This window comes from Triticum aestivum, chromosome 2B, assembly GCF_018294505.1.
Source record: "Triticum aestivum cultivar Chinese Spring chromosome 2B, IWGSC CS RefSeq v2.1, whole genome shotgun sequence".
Classification (NCBI taxonomy): Eukaryota; Viridiplantae; Streptophyta; class Magnoliopsida; order Poales; family Poaceae; genus Triticum; species Triticum aestivum.
Window position 1 is genome coordinate 804,619,248 of NC_057798.1, and position 8,197 is coordinate 804,627,444.

Sequence of the window (8,197 nt, forward strand, 5' to 3'; positions counted from 1 at the left end):
TGTAACTATGAGATTATGCAACTCCCGTTTACCGGAGGAACACTTTGGGTGCTACCAAACATCACAATGTAACTGGGTGATTATAAAGGAGTACTACAGGTGTCTCTGAAGGTACATGTTGAGTTCACTACTAGGAAAAGGGCTATAGATGGAATTGACACTAATGGCGCACCAGACATGTGGTGCGCCATTACTATATACTAATGGCGCACCATGTGTTGGTACGCCATTAGTTTCCAAATACTAATGGTGCACCACATCCCACGGTGCGCCATTAGTAAAAAAAAATTGTTTTTTTAATTTTTTCAAAACTTCTAATGGCGCACCATGGGTGTGGTGCGCCATTACTAGTTTTAACTAGTAATGGCGCACCACACCCACCGTGTGCCATTAGAAGTTTTGAAAAAAGAAGTAAAAAAAATTATAAAAAAATTTATAAATTTTTTGTTAGTAATGGCGCACCAGTGGACAGTGCGCCATTACTAGTTAAAAACTAGTAATGGCGCACTGTCCACTGGTGCGCCATTACTAAGTTTTTTTCAGAAAATTTCAAACAAAATTTCAAAAAAAAATTATATATTTTTTTCAAAACTAGTAATGGCACACCGTGGTTGTGGTGCGCCATTACTAGTTTAACTATTAATGGCGCACCACCCCACGGTGCGCCATTAGTAGTTTGCCCAGCTTCCACCGAATGCACCCCCCCCCCCCTCCCGTGGACCGCCTTTTCAGTTTTAAAAAAAATTAGAAAAAATGATAAAAATGTCAAAAAAATAAAAGAAAATAAGTTTTCCATGTGATATGTGGTCTAGTTGTTGGGAAAATTTACAAATATAAATTTCGACTTTATTTGTAAAATCTCTCTGAAAATTTGTAAAATGGGCATAACTTTTGCATACGAACTCGGATTAAAAAGTTTTATATATGAAAAATCATCTACTCGAAAAGTTACATCCGAATTTAATCGGGGGAACCCCGTTAAACATTATCAAAATCCTCAAAAGCCTAACAGAAAAAAAGTTACGGGGCTTTTAAGATCTGGAGGCAAAAAAATTCAAAAAAAAATTTAGTTTTTTTAGTTTTTGTTAAATCTGGTCAAACTATGGTCAAACTAATTATTCAAGAATATTAGTGTTAATAAATAATTATTTTAGTTTTTTTGAATTTTGGTCAAATCTGGTCAAACTATGGTCAAACTGTGGTCAAATCTGGTCAAACTGTGGTCAAATCTGGTCAAACTGTGTGCGAACTAATTATTCAAGAAATATTAGTGTTACTAATTTTTTAGAACAATAGTTTCAAACTCAAACAGTGAAATGTGTCAGTACATGCTGAAGCTAAATTCCTGAGGTTAATAGGATTGACATCTTACTATTGTCAGGAAAACAACAAGTGCAGACTTGGAAACAAGGGAGAATAGAACCCGGAAGTTAAACGTGCTCAGGCTGGAGTAGTGAGAGGGATGGGTGACCTTTCGGGAAGTTTGACCAAGGAGTGCGATTTGACCTGAGATTAAGCATATTGACTCGAGATTAAGCCATAGTGACCTGAGATTAAGAAAAAAACAAAAAAATTGGAAATTTTGAAAAAAAAAATTTAAAAAAATCCTGCAAAAAAATTTGAAAAAAAATTGTTACTAATGGCGCACTCCTATGTGGTGCGCCATTAGTATACCAGATACTAATGGCGCACCGTGGGCCATACTTATGGCGCACCAGCGGTGCGCCATTAGAATACCAGATTCTAATGGCGAACCACAGGTGCGCCATTAGAAAAAAATTCTAGTGGCGTCATGCTAATGGCGCACCGGTAGTGCGCCATTAGTAGGCAAAACCGGTGCGCCATTAGAAGGCTTTTTCCTAGTAGTGGTTGGCGTATTTCGAGATTAGGTTTTGTCACTCCGATTGTCGGAGAGGTATCTCTGGGCCCTCTCGGTAATGCACATCACTATAAGCCTTGCAAGCAATGTAGCTAATGAGTTAGTTACGGAATGACGCATTACGTAATGAATAAAGAGACTTGCCGGTAACGAGATTGAACTAGGTATTGGATACCGACGATCGAATCTCGGGCAAGTAACATACCGATGACAAAGGGAACAACGTATGTTGTTATGCGGTTTGACCGATAAAGATCTTCGTAGAATATGTAGGAGCTAATATGAGCATCCAGGTTCCGCTATTGGTTATTGACTGAGAATAGTTCTAGGTCATATCTACATAGTTCTCGAACCAGTAGGGTCCGCACGCTTAACGTTACAATGACAGTTTTATTATGAGTTTATAAGTTTTGATGTACCAAAGTTTGTTCGGAGTCCCGGATGTGATCACGAACATGACGGGGAGTCTCGAAATGGTCAAGACACAAAGATTGATATATTGGACGACTATATTCGGACACCGGAAGTGTTCCGGGTGTTTTCGGAGAAAACCGGAGTGCCGGAGGGTTACCGGAACCCCCCCCCCCCCGGGAGTAGTAATGGGCCTTATGGGCTTTAGTGGAGAGAGAGAGAGGGGCAGCCAGCATGGGCCGCGTGCCCCCTCCCCCTCTGGTCCGAATTGGACTAGGAGAGGGGGGGCGGCGCCCCCCTCTTTCCCTCTCCCTCTCCCCCTTCCTTTCCCCCTCCTAGTAGGAATAGGAAAGAGGGAGTCCTACTCCTACTAGGAGAAGGACTCCTCCTCCTTGGCGTGCCCACAAGAGCCGGCCGTCCTCCCCCTTGCTCATTTATATACGTGGGCAGGGGGGCACCCTAGGACACACAAGTTGATCTACGGATCGTTCCTTAGCCGTGTGCGGTGCCCCCCTCCACCATATTCCACCTCGGTCGTATCGTCGCGAAGTTTAGGCGAAGCCCTGCGCCGGTAGAGCATCATCATCGTCACCACGCCGTCATGCTGACGGAACTCATCCCCGACACTTTGATGGATCGGAGTCCGGGGATCGTCATCGAGCTGAACGTGTGCTAAACTCGGAGGTGCCGTACGTTCGGTACTTGGATCGGTCGGATCGTGAAGACGTACGACTACATCAACCGCGTTGTCATAACGCTTCCGCTTACGGTCTACGAGGGTACGTGGACAACACTCTCCCCTCTCGTTGCTATGCCATCACAATGATCTTGCGTGTGCGTAGGAAATTTTGAAATTACTACGTTCCCCAACACTAACTATATAATTTTTAGGGACAAGCTTTCTTTGGCTATGCTATTTTGATAAGACATTATTACTTTCTTAGTACGCTTGAAGTATTACTATTTTTATGTCAATACTAAACTTTTATCTTGAATCATTTGGATCTGAACATTCATGCCACAATAAAAAAAATTACATTGAGAAATATGCTAGGTAGCATTCCACATCAAAACTTTAGTTTTTCTGATTTACCTACACGAGGATGAGCAGGAATTAAGCTTGAGGACGAGCAGAAATATGCTATATAATTTTTTATTGTTCCATCCTATTAGATTACCTGTTTTGGATGTTTAATGGGCTTAACTACGCACTTTTATATTATTTTTGGCACTAACCTATTAACCGGAGGCCCAGCCCAAATTGTTGTTTTCTTGCCTATTTCAGTGTTTCACAGAAAAGGAATATCAAACGGAGTCCAAACGGAATGAAACCTTCGGGAGAGTTACTTTTGGAACAAACGCAATCCAGGAGACTTGGAGTGGACGTCAAGAAAGAAACAAGGCAGCCACGAGGCAGGGAGGCGCGCCCTAGGGAGTGGGCGCCCCCCCCCCCCACCCTCGTGGGCCCCTCGTGGCTCCCCTGACCAACTTCCTTCGCCTATATATATCCATATACCCTGAAAACATCCAGGAGCACCACGAAATCCTATTTCCACCGCCGCAACCTTCTATACCCGTGAGATCCCATCTTGGGGCCTTTTCCGGCGCTCCGCCGGAGGGGGAATCGATCGCGGAGGGCTTCGACATCAACGCCATAGCCTCTCCGATGAAGTGTGAGTAGTTTACCACAGACCTTCGGGTCCATAGTTATTAGCTAGATGGCTTCTTCTCTCTCTTTGATTCTCAATACAAAGTTCTCCTCGATCTTCTTGGAGATCTATTCGATGTAACTCTTTTTGCGGTGTGTTTGTCGAGATCCAATGAATTGTGGGTTTATGATCAAGTTATCTATGAGAAATATTTGAATCTCCTCTGAATTCTTTTATGTATGATGTTATCTTTGCAAGTCTCTTCGAATTATCAGTTTGGTTTGGCCTACTAGATTGATCTTTCTTGCAATGGGAGAAGTGCTTAGCTTTGGGTTCAATCTTGCGGTGTCCTTTCCCAGTGACAGCAGGGGCAGCAAGACACGTATTGTATTGTTGACATCGAGGATAAAAAGATGGGGTTTATATCATATTGCATGAGTTTATCCCTCTACATCATGTCATCTTGCCTAATGCGTTACTTTGTTCTTATGAACTTAATACTCTAGCTGCATGTTGGATAACGGTCAATGTGTGGAGTAATTGTAGTAGATGCAGGATCGTTTCGGTGTACTTGTCACGGACGTGATGCCTATATACATGATCATGCCTAGATATTCTCATAACTATGCACTTTTCTATCAATTGCTCGACAGTAATTTGTTCACCCACCGTAATATTTATGCTATCTTGAGAGAAGCCACTAGTGAAACCTATGGCCCCCGGGTCTATTTTCCATCATATAAGTTTCCGATCTATTTTATTTTGCAATCTTTACTTTCCAATCAATATCATAAAAATACCAAAAATATTTATCTTGTTATTATCTCTATCAGATCTCACTTTTGCAAGTGGTCGTGAAGGGATTAACAACCCCTTTATCGCTTTGGTTGCAAGGTTCTTATTTGTTTGTGTAGGTATGAGGGACTTGCGTGTAGCCTCCTACTGGATTGATACCTTGGTTCTCAAAACTGAGGGAAATACTTACGCTACTTTGCTGCATCACTCTTTCCTATTCAAGGGAAAACCAACGTAGTGCTCAAGAGGTAGCAGAGCCGGATGACGCGCTGTTGGTGGCCTTGGAAAGACGATGCAATCCTTTCTCCATAGAATGATACGATGTAATGCCTCTCCCAGTGTGCGCTCGTTGTCACCTCCAGGATGTCAATCTGTAGCCCCCTATATTCTGCCACCACTTCATCAACCGCGACACGAGCATAGCCAGCTGGAATTGGGTTGCAATGGAAGGTTGCTTCAGGTTGTTTGTATAAGCAACGCCGTCCGCCACCTTGATGGATATGTTCTTCACTAATGTATGTAGCTCACAATTAGTGTTCTCAATGATGTCATCCATAGGGTATGTATCCAGTAGTGCCTCATGGCCCGGTGCGGAACCCACACTGCTTCTCGGCATGGATGGGACGGTGCTATCCAATGCTGGATCCGCTAGCTCCTGCCGCTGCAGAGACCCCCTTCCCTGGCTGGTGATTTCATCGATCTGCTGCTGCTGCTGCTACAATAGGAGTGCCAACTCCGTGTGCGAAAGTTCTAGGCCTTTAAGGCATTCTGCTTCCTGCTTCCTCTGCTCCTCCTCCATCTTCCTCTTCTTCTCCTCCTCCATCTTCCTTCTAGCATGACTTCTGTAGTCGGCATTCCAGTCTGAAAACCACTCATACCACGGAACAACGCCTACGTACATAGAGTCATAGGCCAGGTGCTATGGTTGCTACTCTGCTCCCCAAAAGGATTAATGCCATCTGCGCTTAGACCAAACTATACGTTCCTTGTGTAATCTGCAAAGTCCTCCCAGTACTTTCTCTTGATTTTTCTCCACTGTGACCCATCAACGGGTACTCTCAACTTCCCGTATTTCTTACGGTCTTCTCTGTGCTATCGCATCAACTTGGCATGCTCTTTGTTTTGGAACAAACGTTTCAACTGTGGTATTATAGGAGCATACCACATCACCTTGGCAGGAATTTTCTTCCTGGGGCGCTCGCCCTCCACATCGCCAAGGTCATCGCGGTTGATCTTATAACACAATGCACCGCATACCGGGCACGCGTTCAAATCCTCGTACTCACCACGGTAGAGGATGCAGTCATTAGGGCATGCACGTATCTTCTGCACCTCTAATCCTAGAGGGCAGACAGCCTTCTTTGCTTCGTACATACTCTTGGGCAATTCGTTGTCCTTCGGAAGCATCTTCTTTAACATTATAAGCAACTTTCCAAATCCCTTGTCAGATACACCGTTCTTTGCCTTCCATTGCAGCAATTCCAGTGTGGTGCCCAGCTTTTTCTTGTCAACATCGCAATTCGGGTACAACAATTTCTTGTGATCCTCTAACATGCGCTGCAACTTCTTCTTCTCCTTTTCACTTGCGCAGTTTCTTTTTGCATCGGCAATGGCCCGACCTAGATCATCAGCGGGCTCATCTGATGCCTCTTCTTCGGCTTCTTCCCGCATTGCCGGCTCAGTTTCTTCCCCCATTGTTGTACCATCGTATTCAGGGAACCCATTGTCGGTGTCAAAACTGGCGGATCTCGGGTAGGGGGTCCCGAACTGTGCGTCTAAGGCTAATGGTAATAGGAGGCGGGGGACACAATGTTTACCCAGGTTCGGGCCTTCTCTATGGAGGTAATACCCTACTTCCTGCTTGATTGATCTTGATGAATATGAGTATTAAAAGAGTTGATCTACCACGAGATCGTAATGGCTAAACCCTAGAAGTCTAGCCTATGAGGTTATGATTGTTGTGGCTAAACCCTAGAAGTCTAAACCCTCTGGTTTATATAGACACCGGGAGGGGCTAGGGTTGTACAAAGTCGGTTACAGAGAAAGGAATCTACATCCGAATAGCCAAGCTTGCCTTCCACGCAAAGGAGAGTCCCATCCGGACACGGGACGAAGTCTTCTATCTTGTACCTTCATAGTCCAACAGTCCGGCCAAAGTATATAGTCCGCTTATCCGAGGACCCCTTAGTCTAGGACTCCCTCACCCATGGCCAGGATAGTTGTCGTCATCCTCTTCTTCTTCATTGTCTTCCATCATAACCCCTCTTTCTCCGTGCTTGGTCCAAACATTATAGTGGGGCATGAAACCGGACTCAAACAGGTGGACGTGAATGGTTCTTGACTTAGAGTAATTCAGATCATTCTTACAGTTAGCACATGGACAAGGCATAAAACCATCCACCCGCTTGTTTACCTCAGCTGCAAGCAGAAAAGTATGCACGCCATTAATGCACTTGTGAGAGCATCGGTCATCGTACATCCATTGCCGGCTCATCTTCATTTACACAGCACAGAAAAGACCAAATTAATACAAGTTCGTACATAAAGTTCATACAACACTTATTCTCATAAAACAACATACAAATAACTCTCTAGCTAAAGCATTTAAATGCAACAACAAATGTGATCAAGATTGCAACTAAGGTAACAATTAATCCAACAACAAAATGATACCAAGCCTCACTATTGATGGCATCTTTTCTAATCTTTCTAATCTTCAAGCGCATTTTCCCATCTTGATCTTGTGATCATCGACGACATCGGCAACATGCAACTCCAATTTCATCTCCTCCCCCCCCCCCTCAATTCTTTTCGATTTTTCTTTCAAATACTCGTTTTCTTTTTCAACTAAATTTAACATCTCGACAATAGGGTCGGGTGGAATTTCCGGTTCACATACCTCCTAGATAAAAATATCTATGTCAACTTGATGGGCATAATTTGTCATAAACATGAAATGCAACAAATAGTTAAAAAAGAGAATATACGACATCCGAATCATAACCCAGACGAGGGCCGACGGGGATGGATATCAAAACCATGGCACTATGTATAACAAACAACATGGGTATGATAATTATACAAGTAATTATATATCTAAATAACACAAACATGATTTATTTTTCTTACATTAAATATATAAGAACAAGAGGCTCACCACAAGGTGGTGCCGGCGATCGACGGTGGTTAGGACGGAGACGGGAAGGCACTAAGTAAACTACACCTACATATGCAAACTAAGAGTTATTTTAACCTCAAATTGCATATAAATCAAATAAACTACAACATATAATTCCTCCCAAACTAAAAACCCAAAAATCACTATACTTATAGAGCATTGCAAGAGCTAATGTAGCAATGAGAGATGAAAGGACAGAGTTGCTAACCTTTGTGATCACTTGGATGGATGGGGTGCCTTCAAACGTTGGAAAATTTTGGCAAAAATAGAGGTGGATGCTCGAGC